The 23,570-nt window shown below is 36.6% G+C and overlaps 1 protein-coding gene across 1 annotated transcript in view; it reads right to left on the bottom strand.

Annotated features, from left to right (window-relative positions):
* The window catches only part of IL1RAPL1 (interleukin 1 receptor accessory protein like 1), a 708,593-nt gene that overhangs the window by 121,442 nt on the left and 563,581 nt on the right, over window positions 1-23,570 (bottom strand).

The raw sequence follows: 23,570 nt of genomic DNA on the forward strand, positions 1-23,570 counted from the left end.
CAATCTGGCAGTTATCTGCAGGTGTATCATTGAGCCCCAGCTGAGACCAAATGAGCCTGGCCTAAACCAGGAGAACGACCTGGCTGAGCCCACCCCAAATTGCCTTGCTGTAGAATAATAATCTAAATAAAGGGTTACTGTTTTAAAGCAAGTTTTAAGGTCCTTTGTTCCATAGTATATGAACTAACTAATGCAAGGTGTTAGTAAGAAGTGTGGCTGGATTCTGTACCTATGCCTATCTGAGTCCAAGGGCCATGTTCATATCGTAAGTAAAAACAAGAAGATAAATTGGTAATAGAGCTCTTGATTAAATCAATGAAAATGATATAGAATGAAGCCCACTTTAGGCTAGGTCTCAGAGCAAGCCACACAAATTAGAGTGTAAGTCACGGCAATCTGTTCCCTGTGATTGGAATAGCTAAAAAGATGTGCACAAATCTCAAACAAAGCTCTTCTCTGTGAAAATGAATGGTGGCAAACTAGACTGCCTGAATGTTATGATTTTAATCCAATAGGCTTATGAGATATGGATCCAAATTTATGCACATAAATATTTTCATTTCAGCTCCCAAGTATCTCTAAAACAATGCTATTGATACTTGAGGAGATTCCAAGTTGGAAGGGATTAATAGCAGCCTCACTTTATGTGTTACTGCCCTGGTAAAGTTTTTCCATGCTGATCATCTCATTGTGTTATGTGAATAATTCAGAATATAAATTTGCTTTCATTGTTAACCTAGGAGACAATAAACTTGACAATGGAAATGGAAGTATGAATCATACTGGAGACTTTATGAATATTCAAGTAAAATCAGATTTGGTTCTGAACTCCACACTTCTGCTCACAGTGTAAATCACTGTGTATATTACTCAAGAGGTCACCCCAAACAGACTATAGGAATGCTTCTTCCCTTGGGAAATGCAATTAATTACTATTGTTTGCCCCTAAGGATTTCGCTTTCAAATTGTTTATTTTCTGGTGTCACTGATGAGCTGACTGAGAAAATGAAACACTTCAGTTTAATTACCAGCTGCAATTATAGCTCGTGTAAAGGTACTTCATCTTATACTCTTTTTATAATTGTCTATTCTTATGATATAATATGCAGCTATATTTGCCGCCTTTCAAAGTGCTAACAATGCCACTCAATTTTCAAAAAATAAATAAATAAATAACACAAGATGACTCTAAAGTGTTTTGAATGTGGCTTAAACCTGTTGTAAACACAGTGCTATGATCTGTTTCATCCAAAGACCTTTAGCTTCTTGTACTTTCAATACATAAATATCATGGAAGTGAGAAAATAGGTAAGTCAATTTAGTCAACCACTTTATTAAGGTTAGGTTCTGTTTTAGAATAGAGATGATATAAATATAGAAAGTCTAGGCCGGGCGCGGTGGCTCAAGCCTGTAATCCCAGCACTTTGGGAGGCCGAGACGGGCGGATCACGAGGTCAGGAGATCGAGACCATCCTGGCTAATACGGTGAAACCCTGTCTCTACTTAAAAAACTAGCCGGGCGACGAGGCGGGCGCCTGTAGTCCCAGCTACTCGGGAGGCTGAGGCAGGAGAATGGCGTAAACCCGGGAGGCGGAGCTTGCAGTGAGCTGAGATCTGGCCACTGCACTCCAGCCTGGGTGGCAGAGCAAGACTCCGTCTCAAACAAAAAAAAAAAGAAAGTCTAGTCTAGTTCATATGCAAGCAAATGGGAGTTTACATCCAGCTTTTTCCCTTACCAGGGGCGTAACTAATGTCTTCTTACTTTTCTAATTTTATTGCTTATTTGCTTAACTTTATGAGTTGTATTTACAAAATAGGGTAATGTTGGTTTCTAACAAATAAAGCTGTTGTGAAGATTAAGTAAGATTATTGATATTAATTGCCTGTCATAATTCCTGATACATACCAGGGGCTCAACAAACTTTAGTAATTTACTCAACTCTTCACTTCTATATATATACATTTTTATTTTTTTGAAGGAGTTTTGCTCTATTGCCGAGGCTGGAGTGCAGTGGCGCGATCTCGACTCAATGCGAGCTCCCCTTCCTGTGTTCACTCTATTCTCCCGCCTCAGCCTCCCGAGTAGCTGGGACTACAGACACCTGCCACCATGATGCCTGGCTAATTTTGTTTTTGTATTTTTAGAACAAATGGGGTTTCACCATGTTAGCCAGGATGGTCTTGATCTCCTGACCTCGTGATCTGCCTGCCTGGGCCTCCCAAAGTGCTGGGATTACAGGCATGAGCAACTGCGCCTGGCCCACCTTCATTATAATTTTTATGTAGAGGGCAGCATGATATGTTGATAAATATAGGCACTACAGCCTGACTTCCTGGGTTCAAATTCTGACTATACTCTTACAAATTTTGAATCTTGGCCACATCATTTAACCTCTATGAGCTTCAATTTTTCTCACTGGTGACAGGGAGTAATAATATAATCTACCCAACAGGATCATTGCAAAACTTAAACAATAGGGCAGAAATAGGTGCCTGGCACATAGAAAGCTAGAAAAAAAAATCTATCAATGTGCTGGCAAAATGATTATATTTTTGCTTTGAAAGTATTAGAATGAAGTATCTTTTAGGACCACAATAGTAGAAAACTAGAAATCAGTAACAGGAGGAACATTGGAAACCTGAAAAATACATGGAAATCAAACCATATGCTCCTGAATAACAAATGGATCAATGAAGACATAAAAAGAAAAATATAAAAATGTCTTGAGACAAAGTAAAATGGAAACACAGGCTGGGCACAGTGGCTCATGCCTGTAATCCCAGCACTTTGGGAGGCCGAGGTGAGCAGATCACAAGGTCAGGAGATCGAGACCATACTGGCCAACATGGTGAAATCCAGTCTCTACTAAAAATACAAAAATTAGCTGGGTGTGGTGGTGCGCACCTGTAATCCCAGCTACTAGGGAGGCCGAGGCAGGAGAATGGCTTGAACCTGGGAGGTGGAGGTTGTGGTGAGCCGAGATCGTGCGACTGCACTCCAGCATGGAGACAAAAGTGAGACTCTGTCTCAGAAATACAAAAACAAAAACAAAAAAAAACCAAAAAAGAAAACACAACATACCAAAATCTACGGGCTTCAGCAAAAGCAGTTATAAAAGTTTTTAGCAAAAAATGCTGACACTGAAAAATAACAACAACCTAATATTAGACTTCAAGGAACCAGAAAAAAAGAACAAACTCAACCCAAATTAAGAGAAGACAGGGAATGATAAAGATCAGAGCAGAAATAAATAAAGACTAGAATACAATACAAAAGATCCATGAAATGAAGACTGGCTATTTCTTTTGATAGGACAAGCAAAATCAACAACCCTTTACCTAGACTAACTAAAAAAAAAAAAAAAAAAAAAAAAAAAGAGAGAAGACTCAAATAAATAAAGGAGACATTACAACTGATAACACAGAAATACAACATATTATAAAAGACTATTATAAACAATTATACACTAAAGCGTTGGATAGCCTAGAAGAACTGGATAAATTCCAGATAACCAAGAGTGAATTATGAAGAAAGAGAAAACCTAAACTGACCAATAGTAAGTCAGGAAATTGAATCAGTAGTAAAATATTTCCCATGAGAGAAAAGCCCAGGACTTGATGGGTTCACTGCTGAATTCTACCAAGCATTTAGAGAATAATTAATACTAATTTGTCTCAAGCTATACCAAAAAATTTAAGAGGATGGAACACTTCCAAATTCATTCTATGATGTCACCATTACCCTGGTATCAAAACCAGACAAAACACACATTAAAAGAAAACTACAGGCAAATATCTTCAAAAAACACAAGCGCAAAAATCATCAACAAAATACAAGCAAACCAAATTCAACAGCACGATTGAAAGATCACTCGCCATGATCAAGTGGGATTCATTCCAGGGATGTGAGAATGGTTCAACAAGATTTAACCATGCTACATTGTATATATACTTCAAAACATCATGTTGTACATGATAAATACATATAATTTTCTATGTCAGTTTTTTTTTTTTTTTAAATAAGAGAACCCTCTAAAGAAGGCTCTTATTTCACCTTCAGTAATATTTTGAATTTGGGGAACGAAGTGCTTTAGCACTAAAAATGGGATACAAAATGAAATGTAAATTGTAGAAAAGCATTGTGCATTCTCGTATCTGATAATTTGTGCTTGAAATAATAGATACAGCATCTGGATTTTGTTTCTGGACTGTTATTTACTGGGAACTACAATGTTTTTGAATGTTTGGCCAAGGGGATGTGAAATAAGCATGAAATCCATATTAGTGTCAAAACAGATCTGTATTGTGTTACTATGTTTGCCACTTTGATATACAGCTCTGAGACATGGACTTGGTGCAGCTGTCATAATAGGAAATGTGAACAGTTTCATACACATTGTTGATACACGATAACCAAGCATATAAAATGAAAAGCTAGAATCATAAATATACCAGAAATTCAAAACTAAAATGTGAGTGGAATTGTCTGTCATGACGTCAGCACAGTTTTGCTTAACCAGTCATGTAGCATGAATGGAGGATACTCAAAATTGAAATCATTTTACATGGATAGATTTGTAATTCAAAGTATAATATTTGATGTTCTATGTATTGAGGCAGGGCTACTCTGGAAGTACATTATATGAGGGCACATGGAATTTGGTCTCAAGTAGAACTAAAAGTGATAACATATTCCACTTTGTCCCACTAGCTCTTAAAAGAGCATCACCCAAAATTCCCAAAAAAAAAAAAAAAAAATCCTTTTTCTTTCAGAGCTCTTGGCAAGGGGTAGCGTTGAGAGGTTGTGCTGTGGTATTTCTATGACTGGATTTCCATTTTAAAAATGTAAGCAGTTTTTGTGTGTGTGTCAACTGTGCTGTTGCACTCACTACTAGAGTCATCAGTATATCCTTAACTATGTCCATAGAGACATAAAAAGATACAAAATCTTCAAGGTAGAACCAGACCATGGAGTTGACTTTTAGCAATGCCCTTTAAAAGCAGAACAAAAAACAATAATGCATTGTTAAGCTATTTTTGATGTTTATGGAAAGCTATCTTAGTAGTCAAATGACAAGATATTTGTTAAGCTATTTTTGATGTTTATGGAAAGCTATCTTAGTAGTCAAATGACAAGATAATGTTTTGCTTTCAGCACACTTAATTGCGCATACATATGAACTCAGAGGAACTTTTAAGAAGTATTCAAGCTTCACTTGTGACCTGAAATAAAGATTTTTCTATGGAATTATTGCAAACAGAGATTAGGTCTGTGCTTTATGGTGGAGGTGATGGCTACAAGGATATTCACAGAAGAAGCTACATCATGCCAAAGGCTAGATAGAGACAATGCCAGCCCATGTGTTGTGAGGTGGCTGAAAAGAGTTCAGATTTAGGTAGAATACATTCCTTAGATGAAACATGGACCCTGTTTGCACATGTTTAAAGGAGTTTTATAGGAAAGAAGAAATAGACTCAAAACTTGGCTAGTCCTACATCCTGCCCATAGCAGGCATCACTAATGGATCACAGCAGCTCGTTTTCCTGATGAGATTGAAAACACCTTGGAATTGTTCCTAACACTCTAGTCGGTCACTATTAACCAGAATTTTCTCAAGAGATGGATTTGAAATATAAAGTCTCCTTCATGATTTGTCATTTTTGAAAAATATACAATTTCTGAAGTGAGCCCTAGGTAGAATAAACCCAGGTGTTCTAGAGATAGATTTAGGCTGATGTAAATAAGTTTCTATGTTTCAAATGTGCTCAGAGTAGCATGGGCTGCCTATAATTCTCCCAGAAGCATTCAGGGACTCCTTAGGAAAGTGCCTTACAGGGGATTCATGTAATAAGGTGTGGAACAGTAAGATCACTTAGAGAATTTTCGACGCCATGGTTAAAAATATGAATGTGGGTCAAAATATCCAGAACCCCCAAATTTTTTAAAAAACACACACTAAATACGATTTATATTATATGACAGTCAGTTGAATGCAGCAAGGTAGAGAGAAAAATATCTACACATCTATCTATCATCTACTGATACCTACTACATATATGCATGTGCATGTGCGCATACGTGTGTATATGTATCATCTGAATATTACATTTTTATTTTATTCATAAGGGACTTCTTGAAGATTTTGTGAAGTTGGAATTTTAAAATCAACACCACCGTAATGCTTATAGTGCTTGTTTTATGTCCGAAGAATTGTAATAGACCAAATACTTCAAATATACACATTTTAAAAAGATATTTGTACCTTAGCAGGGGGGGACTTGTGGGTATTTACCTTCTTGTGTTCTACTTCATCAGCAAAAATGACATTTATTAATCTTTGAGTTTTTCCCCACCATTTATTAATGATTAACATCTTGTTCAATGTCACATACTTGAGCAGCATGTACCAAATATTTGTGATTTTATTTTATCCCTGACAGTGAACATGAAAACCAACAGATATTTATTACAGGGAAAGGGAGATGGGGGGCTTTAAACCATGAATAGATCTGGGAGGAAACTCTCTGCATAACATTGCGTGTGTCAGTATGTTCAGTGTGTATGTCCTCTTGCATGACAAAAAAAAAAAAAAAAGACAGCATTTACTGAGGAAATAAAGAGGAAAAAAAGCTTGCGGACATTGAGAAGTGAGTCTTGTCCCATTTGAGCACAGTTCCCTTTTACTAGCCAGTCAGCAGTGGGTTATATTTTCCACTCCTTTGATAAGATCTTAGGCTGCCTAACAAGTCACATTTTGTTTCATGCAAGATGTGTTCCATTTCCTTTGGCACAGAAAGATATATTCATAACGCTTTTCTGTTCCATCCCTTGCCTTTTCTGCCTCTAATTCCCTAACTCACACACCCAAATTTTGCCAGCAACTATATCTTCTTTCTCCAAACTGAAAACAGAGTTTGTATTTGATAATTTGAATGTGATGGTTGGGAAGGGAATGATTATGTAGGGACTTCTTTCTTTATATAAGGATGCTAGGTATTTTGGAAGAGAGAAATAATATGCACGCTTTTAAGGCAGGTAGAGCACGGATTTAATTTCATTCTCTATAATCTTATTTTTCTTAATGGCACATGTTCATTAAATCATTTGCACCAAGGATACCTAGAATCCAAAGTATTTATCAGTCCTTGGAAATAATCTAATAGAAGTAGAATAGCATTTCCTTTCATCTCATGACCAGCTCCTTCTGCTACCTTAAGATCACATACAAACTTGGTTGTGATGTTGGTTCCTGAAAAAGAATATCATTAGGTGTCCCACAGGTTGACAGCATTATGGAAAAAATCATATAAGCAATACCTAAAACTGTTAACTACCATAAATTTGATTATCTTTGTATGTTAACTATAATCATAAATACATAAGAGGCTATTAATAACCTTATATAATAAAACTAGAGGGGATGCATATTGGGACATAATGGTCCTAGAGACTTATATAAAAGATATTTTAACTAAATGCTGTGGGGTGGTAGGGAAAAAGTTTCTATTTTATCACTGCTTCTGACTATATATATATCTTCTCTCCTCCTTAGACAAGGCTCTCCACTTTCATGACTTAAGTATGCTCTTTTAGGTCAGTATTATACTTTTACTAACAAGCCAAACTTTCCTGTAACATGATTAACATATTTGGGCTATAGTTTTACATCAAGATGCTAGAATTAACTCTTTGAAGCTTAGCCTTGACCAAGCCCAAATTTCTTAGCACAGCAACAAAACCCTTATAGTCTGATTCCTGTCTATTTTCCTAGTGTCATTTCTCATGACACTCATATTAAACTGTGAGACATTTTCCAAACAAACCATCCTTTTGTACAGCTCAAAGACTTTGCACATACTTTTGCTTTGCTTCTGCCTGGGATTCCATTCCTGTCTCATCTTCAGGTCACTTTATAAGCATCCTCTGAGATCTTCTCTCCTAGACAATATGAGTAGTGATTTGTTTAAACTGAGTTCCATGGGGGGACTTAATTGCCTTGTATTGGAGGGTAAGAACCACACTTTATACACCTGCTTTTGACACCAGAATCTTGTTCTTTCTTTCCTGAGCCCTTTCATTGTGTCTGGTTTGCTCACACAATACCTTAGCAGAAGCACGTAACAAACACAATTGGTAAACGGTGTTTTGCCAGCCAAGAAATATTTATGTTCTAAGCACTATTCACAGAGACTACAGCCATGAACAAGACAGAGTCCCTGGTCTCCAGAGACATTGTCTCTAATTTTCCTTTAAATTCAAATTTGGAACCATTCTACTTTACTCCATTCTTTCCTAGCTCTTAGGGCCATTTCCAAAACGCATCTCCTAAATCTCATTTCATGTTGCTTTGAGAACCCATTTGGATAAGCCAATTTTCTAGTCTTGAGGCCTGAAACTCCTTTAAACACAATTTGTCTCTCTAGCCACACATAACTAGAGACATGGACACAAGGTACTCCCAAATTTTCACCTTGGGGATCTGCACTGGTTGGTTCAGTCCCATTCAGTTATCTTTGTAAAGAGTCTGAGAGGCTGGGCACAGTTGCTCACACCTATAATTCCAGCACTTTGGGAGGCTGAGATGGGTGGATCACTTGAGGCCAGGAGTTCGAGACCAGCCTGGCCAACATGGTGAAACCCTGTCTCTACTAAAAAATACAAAAAAAAAAAAAAAAAATCAGCCAGGTATGGTGGCGGGTGCCTGTAATCCCAGCTACTTGGGAGGCTGAGGCAGGAGAATCGCTTGAATCCAGGAGGTGGAGGTTGCACTGAGCTGAGACCGCACCATTGCACTCCAGCCTGGGCAACAAGACTGAAACTCTGTCTCAAAAAAAAAAAAAAAGAAAAAAGAGTCTGAGAATTGGTAAATGATGAATCTATACTTGGTAAATGACAGAAAAATAAGAAAATATATTTAAAGAACAAATACTACTTAAAATATTAGCACCATTAGAATAAAGGGTTAAAGTATATGAAAATTTACACTTGCTCCCCCAATAGAATTGCTCACCCAATGCGATTCATGATGACTCAGTGAAACTTTTATCAATGTCATTTCTTTCTCATCATTTGTTGTTTAAATGTGCCAACTATTCTAGTTTAGCTTAAGGCAGGGAAGAGGATTATTTCTTTTTCTAATTTTGGCTAATGTATAAGAGGTTATGAAAAATATGCAAAGGTACAGGGACATATTATCCCCAAAATGTATTCATTGATTTAAGAAACGTTAAATTCAGAATAATTAAATTGAAATGTCAAATTCAGAATCAAATGTCAGAGGACTTTTGCAGCAAGCCTTCTTATACTTGATTATTTTCTACATATGAATCTCAAAAGAGAGTTAATTCAGCCTACAAAGAGAGCACATTTTAATGAGAGTTGAAGTTAAGTGATCAAACCATTGTAATTTATATTGAAGGAAATTTAATTTTTGAAAATCTGTTTTACCTTCTCTATGAAAAGTGTTTGGAAACTATGGCAAGGTATGTTATTCTCAGGTTAAGCAGTAGACACTATCAATCAAAATTCTTCTAGATTAGATAGATCAAAATATTAATATAATTTTTGGTACTTTGTAGATCATGTTTTCCTGTATCTTATCCAATCCTAAGTACAACACTGTAAAATAGAAAAAAACACCACTAATTCCATTTTATAAATAATGCTCAGATAATTAGTGACTTGCCAAATTAATAAAGCCCCAAATTGGTGGACTTGGAACTTGTAGTCATGTGTTTTGACCACACTGTCCAGTATTAACTTGTTATGGATAGTCACTGCCTAATGAATATAAGATCCCTTCCAAACAAAAATAAAATAGCCAAAAGACCTCATTCTTGTACAGATTATTGTAACTTTCATTCATGTAACATCTTTAGCACCTACTGTAGTCAAGCACAGGGGTAGGCAGTAGTTTATGAAGATGAGTAAACATGTCCTCAAGTCCTTAGAGTCAGAGAACACAATAATTTTACTAATCGCTAGTGTTATCTACTAGTTAGATAATACAGTTGAAATGGAAACCTTCCACGTCATATAACATAAAAAGGACAGAACCATCATAATTCCATGGAGGGTGTAATAACATTATGTGTGTGGTGTGTGTGTGTGTGTGTCTGTGTGTGTGTGTGTAAATTGGTTTTTGTCCATGGTTCCCAGCTTATAACTCCCATAACTCTGGTCATTTCCTAAATGTTTAAAACAATAAGCATATCTTTTCTTAAAGTATTTGGCTATTTGTCCTTGGTTCCTGAAGCACTTTGGAAGTGTTTCAGAGCAATAAAGATAAAAGACCATCTTTGGTTATAATATTGGGGTGCTGTAGGTCTCAGAAGCAGACCTCAGAAGAAATCTCTTCCTCTGACTTCTCATACCTTCTTTTCACCTCCTCCTCTTCTTTTTCCCCCAAGGCAGGACTCTAATCTCTCCCCACCTTTCTGTCTTGGAGATGGCCATAAGGAAATTCTCTGACCTACCTTGTCTGATTATAGATCCTAAGACCTCCATTTCAGAAGGGGGTCCTGCCTGATAGGAAGAAGAAATGCTGTACACAGAGGCCAAGAAGAATCTGAACAGACAGGCCTTGCTGGGTTTTCCCACTCAATGTATTAGCATTAGATCATAACCTTTTGTCCAAACAAATCGTCCAGGCTTTAATCATGCCTATTTAATAAAATCCCTATAAGAGGCAAAAGAAGATAGGGTATGGAGAGCTTCTATACAGCTTAACTGGTGAAGACTTGCAGGAAGGGGAACAAGAACTCATCCACATGCTGGGAGAGTGATGCACCCCAACTCCACAGGAATGGAAGCTCCTGCACTCAGGACACTTCCAGACCTCACCCTGTGCACTTCTGCATTTGCCTGTTTATTTCCATCCTTCAAAATATCCTTTATAATAAACCAGTAAACATAAGTAAGTGTTTTCCTGAGTTTTGTGAGCCATTCCAGCAAATTAACCAATCATAAAGAGAAGGTCATGGGAACCCTAACATGAAGACAGATGGTCAGAGGTTACGGAGGCCCAGACTTGCAACTAGTGCCTGAAGTAGAGGCAGTCCTGTGGGACTGAGTCCTCAACCTGTGGGTTCTAAGCTATTTCCAAGTACATAGCATAGGAACTGAATTGGATCAGAAGATGCCCAGCTGGTATCCACTGCAGAATTGGTTGCTTGCCTGTTGGTGGGGAGAAATTCCGACATTTGGGCACAGAAGTCTTCTGTGTTGATTTCTGTGCTGTGAAAGCAGAAGAAAAGTAGTTTGTTTTTTCCTACACAAGCCAGGAAAAGTGAGAAAATATAGCCATGTTCTTTGAATCATTCTTTTTATCTTTTGCAAGTTTGAAATATTTCATGTATTTAATTAAAGAAAAAATAAGAGACTCAATGGATATTTGTGAGTAGAACACAGCTAACCCTTGCATCTCTGACCCATGATGGTATCTTTTAAGAAAACTTAGCACTTTCAGATTTAGTAAACAATGAATATCCTCAAAGGTCTCATCTCCATGGTAAACCATACAAGCCTGTGCTGGGTAGAAGAACTAAACTGAAGTGAAATAGAATGGGGTAAAGCTCATAAGATGGTGGACTTGGAATGCTGTGTTAGATGGTAACGTAACAGAAAATGCTTTGGGTGCTTGTGAAAAGCCAAGGGATAAGATAAATGCAATAAAGACTTTATTAGGAGAAAGCTACATCCATCCCATTCAAAAATTAATTTTCCATAACAGTCATCTGTGTTATAGCATCAAAGAGTCCATACTGTACATTCTGCATAGAATTTTATCATGGGCATATAACTATAAAATAGTCTAACCATAGAGATTCTGAAAAATGTCCATCACGGCTATATATCCTAGAAATGGAATAGAATCTTACAGATCAAATAGGCATCTCAAAACTAACATGTTCAACATCAAACTCTTAATTTCCACTGCACATGTACATCCAGTCCTGATCCTCACTTGTCAGTTCCTCAGACACCAAATCTTTCAATCATCCTTAACAGTTCTCTCAATCCCACATATGATTCATCAACAAGTTCTGTCTGTTCCATTATGAAAATATATTCATAAACGATCAATATCGTACCATCTCAACCTTAGTCCTTGGTACCATCATCTTATGTGTAGATTATTGCTTCTCCATGAGTTTTCCAGCTTCTAATTTTGCCTTCTCAATCATCTAGTCTCTAAAGGCCAGCCAGAATGATCCTATCAAAATGTGAACTGGTTCATGACTCTCTTCTCAAAACTCTCCAGTGTCTCCTAATCTAATTCACAATTACAAAGTATTTTACCAAGAGCTGCTCTATGCCTACGATTCCCAACACCCAAGTACTGCCCCTTTTGATCTCACCTTATCTTCTCCCTTTGTGCCTCCCTGATTCTTGTCCAGTCACAATGTCTTCTTGATGTTCTCCCAGCCTCTGGGCCTTTACACTCCTGCTCCCTTTGTCTGGAATCATTTATCCCAGAGATTAATAAATAGCAATTAGTATCAGGTACAGGTCTAGGTTATGTAGGGCCTACAGCTTACACAACTTGGAGGCTCTCTTTCTAGAAAAGAATATGATACTTTGTATACAATATTTAATAGAAGGTCATAGAAGAGGCCCATGTAAGTGAGAGGGACTAAAGTTTTAGCTTTCTTAGCCTCATATATATCCGCCTCTTATATAACGCTATGTGCCATGCATCTCTCTAAATGCTTTACATATACTACCTCATTTAATCTTCATAACAATCCTATGAGGGAAATATTATTATTCCCATTGAATAGATTAGGAATCTGAGACACAGAGTGGTTAAGTAATTTCTTTTAGGAGAAAGGATGAGTGGAGGGCCAGCACTAAGTATTGAGCTTGGCCTGGTTCCAAAGACTGTGCTTTTACCTTCTTGTGCATTAAATCTGCAAGTCCTGCTTTCTCACTGCCTCCAAATCCCTGATCAAACACCACCTCATCAGAGAGGCCTTCTCTAGTCACCTTACCTTTCCCCACTGTCCCCTCTCTAGAGCCACACCCTCTCTCGTTTTTTTTCATAGCATGTATCACCACTTTAAAGGTTAGGTGCTTACTTATCATCTATTGTCTATCTTCACACATCTGAATGTCAACTCTCACTTTGTATCTGTTGTTAAAGAATGTATTTCCTGATGCCTATAACAGTGCCTGGCACTTTTCAGGTTCTCAATAAGATTTTGTGGAATAAACTCTTCCTTTATTTTCAGTGTCTAAAGTACAGCTCCATAATGACTATGATTACAAAAAAAAATAATTATACACAGCATACTATATTTGCTAGGAGTAAGTGGTAATTTTAGATCAGTGGTTCTCAAAGTGTGATCCATGAACAAGCAGCATCAGCATCTCCTGGGAGCTTGTTACAAATACAGATTTTCAACCAACCCATGAAAATATGTTCAACATCACTAGTCATTAAGGACATGCGAATCAAAACCACAATGAGTTGCTATTCCATACCCACTAGAATGACAGTAGTCAAAAAGACAGACAATAACAAGTGCTGACAAGAATGTGGAAAAATTGGAACTCATACAGTGTTGACGGAAATGTAAAATAATATAGCTGGCTTTGGAAAACAGTTTGGCAGTTCCTCAAGAAGTTAAACATAGAGATACTGTATGACTCAGCAACTTCACTTCTAGGTAGATAGCCAAAGGAATTGAAAACATGTTCATGGAGGCATTATTCACAAAAACCAAACCATTGAAATAACACAAATATTCATCAATTAATGAATGAATAAACAAAATGGAGTACATCCATACAATGGAACATTAGTCATCCATAAAAACGAATGAAGTACTGATGCATACTAAAATGAGAATAATCTTGAAAACCTTATGCCAAGTGAAGGAAGCTAGACACAAAAGCCACATGTATGATACTATTTATATGAAGTGTTCAGAGTAGTCAAATCTATAGACATAAAAAGTCAATCAGTGGTTGCCAGGGGCTGGAGGTGGGGAGGGGAAAATAAGAAGTGACCACAAATAGGTACAGGGTTTCTTTGTGTGGTGATACAAATGTTCTGGAATTAGATAATAACGGATGATGCTTGTTCAACTCTATAAATATGTTTGAATTGAACACTTTAAATAGTAAACTTCACGGTGTGTGAATTTTATCTAACTTTAAAAAAATGAAAAGCAAATTTTTGGTCCATTAGAAGTTCTTGGGGTTCTGTCCAGCAGCTGATGGTTTAACAAGCCCTCCTTCTGTTACATTCTTGAGACCTGATGTTTTGGGTCAATTTTTTCCCAAAGGACAGCTTTTATGGAAACGGCCACCTCAATGGAATTTTGGTTGGTTTGGAGATTTGAAATATGTCCATCAGTCACAGATATAACACTAGCATAAAGCGTATGGAGGTAAGAACACAGGATTGGACACATGACAATGTAGGATTAGGTTGCAGGAACACAGGTTATTAGTTCTCTTTCTTTGGGCAGGACAGTCACATTTTCCAAATCTCAACTTCCACATTTATAAAATGGCAGCGGTATTAACTTTCTCACAAGATTGTGAGGAGAATTAAATGAGATGATAGGTAGGGACACCATGAAAACAAAACCACTCTCAACCTGAGTTGGCGAACTACATTCAGCAGTCCAAATCTGGCCTGTTTTTTTTTCTGTACAGCTTGTGAGACAAAAATTATTTTTAGAGTTTAACATGATTTTTAAAATCTAAAGAAGGATAATGTTTTATGATATGTGAAAATTATATGAAATGATTCTAGGGTCCATAAATAACAGTTTTATTTGAATAAGTTACACACATATTGTTTTAAGTATTGTCTGTGACTACTTAAACTACTTTTGCACAAGAATGGTACCACTGAATAGTTGTGACCAAAACCACACTGTCCACAAAGTCTAAACTACTTATTATCCAGTTCTTTACAGGAAAAGTGTGCTGATCCCTGCTATATACAAAGCAACTATTGTTGTTATGCTTATTTCACCAAAGCATCCACTGTGGAGCTGCTGCAGCCAATAAGAAGTTAGCTTTTTGGAGGTGGTTTTGGTGGAGATGTATCTGGAAAGCATGATGGAACTGGAAGACATCTAGAGAGAGGAAACTAGGGACATCAAAGAGAGGAACTGGTTGCCAAATGAGGAGAGGCAAAAGGGATTAGAGCTTCCAGATTGGAGTAGGAGGTCTCATAAAGATTCATATTGAAGTTTATGAAATCATTAATTGACCAAATAAGATGGACAGGGAAGACATTTTTGCCAACAAGGTATTTCTGATGGAAACTGATAGACACAAATGGAAGAAAGGCAAGAATGGCTATGGTGGCCACACTGGAGGAAAGAGTACCTCACCTCAGGGTACCCGGCTCACTAATGTTGATAGTCCTGAGACACTTCTTTATAAGATTGCTTAACTTGGAAATATTTTCTGATGAAGAAAATGACACAAAAACAGCAAATAAAATTTCAGCTGAGAAAGTTCCTTCCAAAGAGAACTGAACAAAGAAAGACCTAAAGATGGAATTTTACTGTTTTAGTGGATGAGAAAACACTCCATTATTTTTTCCCCTATATGTGTTTCTGTTTATTCCTTATTGTATAGATCTTCACCTTCTCCCTGCTGGCTTAAAAAAAACCAAAAAAACAAAAAAACAATATGTTCTGGTGATTGTGTTTGGCTAATTTCTTTCTACCTTTTTTTCCCTCCAGCCCCCAACTTCCTCCTATTAAAAGGAACACAACTGGTAAACTGGCCCCACCTCATAGGAAAGATGGATTTTTGTACAAGATGGAAAAACACAGTTGATTCAAACATCCTTTCTAGGTCACGCATTTAACCCTCTCATTTAATTTCCCCTTCACTGAGACATTTTCTTTTTTAAGATTGCAAACATAACCTGCACCTGCAATTACTTGTTAGAAAAATTAGTCTTGTGCTTTCCCCCTTAGGAACAAAGAAGCTTTCAAGTGTTTAGCTGACTAAACGCCAGCCTTTGTAGACATGGCTTCGAAATGAGTTGGAACTCAAGTGTAATTAAACACATAAAACATCCTACCCTTGGACGCAAGCTTTCTTTGGAAATATCTCAGCACATACTATAAATTAGATCATTTACCCCGCTGTAAAACATCTCAGGATTGAGAGCATGAAACTCTGCAGCTCTCAATGTGGGATGATGCTACTACTGATCAGACTCTAGTAAGGCACACACCGTATTTCAGGCTCTTTCAGTAGAGGAGATTTTCTAGACATCCACATTGCTTGACTTTTTCATTAATTAAATTAAATAATTAATAACGGCTACTTAAAGTCAGGAACATGACATCCAATGCAAGTGAAGGGAGAGAGAGCTTAAGTTACAGCCACTTAAGGTATGATCTCTGGAAGTCATGCATTAGAATTGCCTAGTGGAGCTTATCAAAATACAGTCTCAGGCTTCCCCATGCCTATGGAATCTGAATATTCAGGGACTGTAGGGCTAGGAACATATAGTTTAAATAATTGTTTCTGCTGATATTTATGTACTTTAAAGTTTGAGAACCAGTGGCAGGCATAAGGACACGGGTATCTGGGGATGTGCGAAAGGGAGGTTGGCTACACACACACACACACACACACACACACCACATTTTGATGATATCAAAATTTTCAGTGGAACTAGCTATCCCAATGGAAGAAATATTGGCTGTACTTTAGAGCAGCTGTTCTTTAGAGCAAAATTTAAACAGACATAGGGAGCTTAAGTAACAGCAAATGAAATCCAATTCCTTCATTTTTAAATCTCAAATTACATGCTAAGTTATAGACAAGGAGAGACAATGTTTCCATAAATACGAAATCACGACACCTCAATATTCATCATTATTTACGAATTAGTTCTACCCTGGAAATATGTCTTTCAGAAAGCTAAAATGTACTTTTAAGAATCGACCCTTTAGAAAGTAACTATTTTATAGAAAGTCTTATACATGATTTGCCTCTCTAACTTCAGTTTTCACTCTTCAAGGCGCTGGTGCTGGCAATGAAACAAAAACAGGATACACATGCTTTCAATTTCCGCAAAGTGAATAGTCTAGTCCTTCTCAAACAGAAGTTCAGATTTGTATCTATGTTCCAGTGTTTTAACACTTTCGGATGCCTAATTTCCAGAAAAGTGAGGTAGCTTTGCATACTGTTATTTTAGAGTAACACTGATTATTTCACACTTGAGACTTCTGGAAATCTCTCACAGCTTGAAGCATCTTGGAAAAATGAAGTCACTCTCAAATACAGGCACGCTATCTGGCTACTCAGGCTATTATTTATTACCTTCCATGTGACCAATTAAATTCGTCTTGTAGTGGATTTCCCCATTTTTCTCTCCCATTGTGACAACCTGTCTTACACACTGTGGCTAGATTAATCTTCATGAAGGACACTTTCATCTTATCATGCTTATGCCCAAAAGCCTCCAGTGCCTCCCAAATAAAGATCAAACTTCCGAATTCGCATTCAAGAACACGCACAATCTTCCCAAGTTTATTTCCTTTACATGGAGACTATGTCCAATGAAACTGATTTACGCTTTATTCTTCACATATGGATACTTAATTTTTTTCTGAAGCTGTGCCTTTGGCCACACCATTTCCTATTATCGTATCAAATTCCTACCCCGTTTTAAGACAAGTCACAATCTTTCTCCTCTGTGGAAACTTCCCATTCCTTCCACCATAAGTTCTTCTGAGCTATATAAATACAGGAACCATCCCACTGTAGAACCACATTGTTATTATCTGCATATTTAATTCTCCAAAGTCGAGGACCCTTTTTTTTTTTTAAATTATTTCAACAAATATTTACAGGATACCAACAGCTTTTAAAGCAACGTTTTAAACGCTACAGAGGCTGCCAAGTTGAATAAAACCTAATCCTTGCCTTCTCACTGTCTGGTGCCATGTCAGCATCCTGTTGGTACTGAACAAATATATGTTGATTCCATAAGTGAGTGGCCCATCTCACTTACAGAAACAGGAATTCTCAGTTAAAACATTATATTGTAATTTAAATTAATAAAAAAATCCTACTCAGGCAGAATACTTTACTAGACTAGCTTCAGCGTATCTAAATGCTGCCTATGCAGAGCAAGAAATGCAAAAAAAAAAAAAAAAAGAAAAAGTATATCTGTAAACACACAAAAAAGAAGTTCAAAAATGTTTTAAGTCTATTTTATATAAATTTCAGATATATATTATTTTAATAACCTCATTATCTGCTTCTACAATTTATGCCTAGTAAACCTTCACTGTTAGTTCCATTAGTTCTTTAATATTGCAATGCCACATACTTGTTAAATGCATTCTTTTCTGCAAATATTCACCACGTGTTTTAAACTATATTTATTTAGAAGCAGTAATAAATGTATTTTTTTCACAGCATAGGCTTTGTTCACATGATTTCAAACAAATTGATTGAAAATTAAAAAAAAACTAGATTAAGTATCCAGATCATTATTCTAAATGATGCTAAATATAAGATCAATTGGAAAATTAAATTTTTGACTGTATTTTCTAGCTTCCATATGAATGATTTATAAGCTAGAAGTCAGAAGATCACTAAGATAACTTTGCTTCATTTTGATACGTAAATGTTGCACTCCCACATTATGGAAGATTGGATGGCATATTCAACAAATATACAAAATAATTCAGATCTGTGGCAACTTGCTCTCTCCAAGATGAAAGTTTGTCCAGAGCCATGTTATCTTTCACTAAAATTCAACAGAAAGCTGGAGCACTAAGAATAAAAATGATTAAGGTTCAGGATTATGCCTGTCCCAGTTTGGAAATCAAGGTCTTTGGATCTTAAAGCTTTCCCTTTTTTAAGTAGAAAATCATTAATGCTATATAAAATAGTCTGATACATTAAAAAGTTAAATTAATTTTCTACATAGATACTGTTCTAGCCACCTGAATAAAAACAGCCTAAATTTAGACCCTTAAATCTCAGGATAATGACATAGGTCATGCCATAATTGAAATTCATTATGAGTAAGTGGTTTCCTGCAAGTGACCTGAAGAAAATAAACCAATGTTTTCAGTAAGGATGGAACTTCAAAATCTGTTTTCTATAGTGCCCAAGTTACAGAAAAACGATCAGTTACTAATGGGGCAATACCAGATTAGTCACATTATTATTTGCCTGCATAAATAAGAGTTGATTCTTTTCAACGTCAGCTGTTACTGAACTTTCTGAGCCGTCTCACAAAGCTTCAATATGTCACATAATCTCCACCAAAGACACATCAAAGCTTTGTACTTTTCTCCTGTATGTTGTCATAATTAAGTGACAATATGGAGTTCTACAGGTTCAACCCTACATTTTAAAGGGAGAGATTACCCAAGGCAAAGAATTCAAAACGTTCAGCAGAGAAAACTTAATTAGTTGGCTGAGAATGCCACTACTGTATCAGTGGAAAACTACATAAAAATTAGTTAAAAGCATGAGTTTTATAGTCATATCTGGGTCCAAGGCTTGGCTCTAATACTTACTTGAAAAATTACTCAAACTCCAAGTAATCAGAGCTAGAACTTCTAATTAGAAAATTCCAAGGACTTCTAATACATCCCCTTTATATAAATAATCAGATGTCCTAGGAGGATGGGAGGGCCAGCATAAAATGTAGTTTGGAGCTCAGAATCTTTCCCATTTTCCTCTTCATAATTCTTGGACACTTAAATTGTCCACAGAGGGGAGCTAAAATAGATATAATTATTAGGACATAGGAGAAAACACTTAGGTCCCAAGTCTCTTTGAGATCCTATTAAGGATTCTAATGTTGCTGAGAAGTTCCCCATGGCTGAATAATCAGCTCTGCTTCAACCAACAGCTGTTTTTCTCTTTGTTCTACATTGGACTGCCTTGTAACCTGTGGCTTAAAGAAAATATTTCACTGCTAAAAACAGTAATATAAAAAATTTTAGCATTCTTGTCTTTGATTTTTGACTACATCTATTAGTGACAAATACCTCTGAATATTATTGAATCCTAAACATATCATCTCTTTCATATGATATACTACAATGTTAATGGTTGGTGTTACTTAGGAGAATAAACCGTGTACCATGTATATAGTCTATATTATATTATACATGTAGTATATTATATTATACATGTAGTAGCCTATATATATTTATACAAGTATATTTACATTTATAATATATAAGTAAATATAAATATATATAAGTATATATATTTATATATACTTATAAGTATATATCATATAAATATAACATACTTATATAATACTTAGATTATAAAGCTGTTAGAAGATATAAATGAAAATAATGCTTATATAATATACTTATATAATACATAAGTATATTGTATTTATACAAGTAGCAGCTTATATTAATTCTTCTAACTGTATTAATGGACACATTTGAAAGCCCTTTTGTACTCTTCCAGTTCAGTGCTTGTACTTCTGTTGTACATGCAGGCAACTAGATAATTACGAGGTATTTTGATGGAAACCTACTCTCAAATATAGTAGAGCCTGATGTTTAACATAAATATTTTGGTAAACTGTCTCACAGATATATCTTTATCTCAACTTTAATTAAGAGTATATTATACTGGAAACGTTTTCTTAAGTCTTAATTATCATGGCTTTTTATTCATTTCGGAAATGTAAGTTTGTCTCAACGAGTAGATAGTTGCTATGTGCATTGCGTGTGGTAACATATTGAATTCTTAATAATAGCAATAATTACCTACTGACAATTTGAATGTCTTTTGAAAAATGATTGTTGGTTTTGTTTTTCTAAGGTAATGGAAATGCTTATACTTGTTAATAAACTGGAGCAGAAGCCCAGCAGGAATAGTTGAGAGGCAAATGGAATGAAGCTGTGGTATGAAAGCAGTTGAGGATTTTGTAATTCTAAACGAATTTCCCCCCACCACGGTACAGTTAAGTTCGTTTTTATTTATGGGTATGAAACAAATCTCCCTCTAGTTAACATCTTTGGTCATCTGGTTGTATGTAGTCAAAAGTTATATTTTTAAAGCAATCTGTGCTTTTTTTTTTCATCAAATAAATGAAGAAAGTACTCTCTACTTCCTATTTGACTTTTAGCAGTTCAAATGTCATCTTATTATTAAATGTGCTGCTAAATAAACTATCTTTAATATAATTTTCATGTCATTGCTGTAATACAGCCCTATTCATGCATGTTAATATTTTCAGGCCAATTTAAAGGTCAGTTTACATAAGGTATAACACACTGTCCTTTGTTACACTGAATGTTATGATAAGGCTGACATGGGGGCTCAAACTAGACTGCTGATTTATGAAACCTGCCTTGGTTCAGATATGAGTTGTAGATGTAACATTTATCCATATAAATGATGCCGTGAAGAATTGGCCATGGTTGTCTCTGCTAAGGCACTGGGAGTGCGATTAGCTGGATTCTGGGTTTGCACTAGTTGAGATATTTGTGATACACACTGTTTGAGAAGTTTTTCTGATTTGGCCTCTGGGAAACAATGAAAAGGCTAAGCTAATTGGAATATCATAAGAGTAAACTTAGATAACTAACTTGAGCACTCTATATTTTATAGCATTGCTTTCAGCTACTGCTATGATTTATGTCTTCTCACATGACCAGACCTTTGAGAGTATATAGTCCAGGACTCAAATGGCATCTCGGTGATGCCACTGAGAGCACAGCCTACTTCCTACTCCAACGTCCTTAATAAGTGACTTTTTATCTTCCTTATTTCAAGAAAGATATTGTGCTTCCAGATACAAGTTTGACATTTATTCAGCAAATGCAGCCTGATAAATTTTTCCTAAATCTCATTGGCCAGCATTCTGCTTTTGATTAAGCCAAGCTGCAAGAGAGGCTGTGAAATCAAAAACTTTACTTTCCGGCCGGGCGCGGTGGCTCAAGCCTGTAATCCCAGCACTTTGGGAGGCCGAGACGGGCGGATCACGAGGTCAGGAGATCGAGACTATCCTGGCTAACACGGTGAAACCCCGTCTCTACTAAAAAATACAAAAAACCAGCGGGTGAGGTGGCGGGCGCCTGTAGTCCCAGCTGCTCGGGAGGCTGAGGCAGGAGAATGGCGTGAACCCGGGAGGCGGAGCTTGCAGTGAGCTGAGATAGATCCGGGCCACTGCACTCCAGCCTGGGCGACAGAGCGAGACTCCGTCTCAAAAAAAAAAAAAAAAAAAAAAAAAAAAAAAAAAAACTTTACTTTCCAATCTCTATAGAATAGAAGAGGGATGAAAGGAGTGTTGAGTGAGCCGAACTACAGTATCTGCTCACTAAGGAATTCTATTCATTATTTTCGCCTCAGGCCAAAATATAGGCATTCTTATTGTCTTCTTCTTTTATCCTTTACCAATGCTTTAGAAACACATGCTGGTTACAGCCAGTGGGTCACAGGGGCTCTCATTGCCCTCTGCATTTTTTCCCACTGTCCAATTATGATGATACAACCTGAACATTGTTTCCCAGCCAGCATTCATTTCTTTACTTTTGTCATACTATTAGAACTCCAATTTTGATCAGATATCCTCCCAAGTCCAGATATCCATATGTCCCAGTAAAAACAGAACTCATCCCACTTTTATGGAGGAACTGATCATTTCAAGAGGAATATTGCTCATGGTTTACTCTAGAACCAGCGTGTGACACTACTTTGACCTATAAAGTGTAATAAGATGTCTTCTGGGACTATAGGGACATTTCCTTGCTCATATGAGATATTCTTAAGAAAAAATAGGTTGTCTTTGTCTCCTGGATATAGATATGATGCCTGGGACTGCTGTAAGCCATCTTTCTACCACACATAGAATGATACTAAGAATTACAGAGCAGAGGAAGAGAAAAACACCTGGACCCTTGATGACACTGCTAAATGAGCATTCCTTGAAGCCCATCCCATATCTGAACTTCCTGTCAAGTGAGACCATTCATCCCTCCTTATTTTAATCAATTGGAATCTGGGTTTCTATAATTTGCAGCCAGGATCATCTTAATTTTAATGAATGTATGAGATCTTTGTCTCAAAGAGTACTGAGAGCTTTGCTGTTATCTTTGCTTATTGTAACTCAAGTTAAATGGAGTTTCCAGAGAGACATCATTGCAGAAGTGTACTATATGCATCAGCACATTTAGAGCCGACTTAGTACCATCAATGTGCTAAGAAATCACATTCTACTTCCTACACCTTTCAGCTGAGGTTTGCCAAAACCAAAGAAAAAGAAAAAAGCTACAGGTGCAATGCAGATCAATTGGGAAACATTTCCAGAAAATTGGTTAACAAGTAGAAATTCAACAGAAAAACTATACTGGGAAAACTGAGATAAATAATGCAAAATGCATTAAAATCTACAAGGCCAATAGGCTGTCAAAGTGTACCACCAAAGCAGCTAAAGGGACCTTTGAAATTGAGCTGGATGTTAGGATAATTGTGCAGCAACTAGAAGTAAACTCCCTCCAAGTCAAAAGCTATTGTACAAAAGTAGAAAGGAAGAAATAGACAATGCGTTATTATGCTCCCACAGTTCCCAAATTAGGCT

Source organism: Trachypithecus francoisi, unplaced genomic scaffold, assembly GCF_009764315.1.
Source record: "Trachypithecus francoisi isolate TF-2019V2 unplaced genomic scaffold, Tfra_2.0 Lachesis_group6, whole genome shotgun sequence".
NCBI lineage: Eukaryota > Metazoa > Chordata > Mammalia > Primates > Cercopithecidae > Trachypithecus > Trachypithecus francoisi.